Source organism: Diaphorina citri, unplaced genomic scaffold (genome assembly GCF_000475195.1).
Source record: "Diaphorina citri unplaced genomic scaffold, Diaci psyllid genome assembly version 1.1 scaffold70521, whole genome shotgun sequence".
Lineage (NCBI taxonomy): Eukaryota > Metazoa > Arthropoda > Insecta > Hemiptera > Psyllidae > Diaphorina > Diaphorina citri.
This window is the reverse complement of record NW_007447722.1, coordinates 1-388: the sequence shown is the minus strand read 5'-3', so window position 1 is coordinate 388 and position 388 is coordinate 1. Positions and strand designations below refer to the sequence as shown.

The window sequence follows — 388 nt, the reverse complement described above, 5'->3', positions numbered from 1 at the left end:
AGTAGTTCTGGATATACCTTTATAATTTCTGTATGCCCTAAAAATGTAATAATGTAATGTAGAAATAGAAAGTGAAAAATTACTAAAAGAATTTGTGCTTTGATAAAGAACAGACTCGAAGAAAGTATTGATTTGGCGCGAGAAAGAACAAAAGGCAACACAAACAACTGAGAACCGCTGTTATTTCCCTCCACTTGAAGTTTATGACCCCCCTACTTCTCTCATCTGAGAACAAGTTTGAGGACCTCGAGTGTGATGCTCGTATTCTTCTACTCTGCGTTCATATTGATATTTTAAGACCATTTCTCTTATCATCCCATGTTGTCTAGTGGCTAGGATACCTGGCTCTCACCCAGGAGGCCCGGGTTCGATTCCCGGCATGGGAAAT

The 388-nt window shown here is 39.7% G+C and overlaps 1 non-coding gene across 1 annotated transcript; it reads left to right on the top strand.

Annotated features, from left to right (window-relative positions):
• Window positions 1-314: 314 nt before the first annotated feature.
• On the top strand, window positions 315-386 carry Trnae-cuc. Its single transcript has one exon. It is a non-coding gene; the product is annotated as a tRNA-Glu (tRNA).
• The last annotated feature ends 2 nt before the right edge of the window (window positions 387-388 follow it).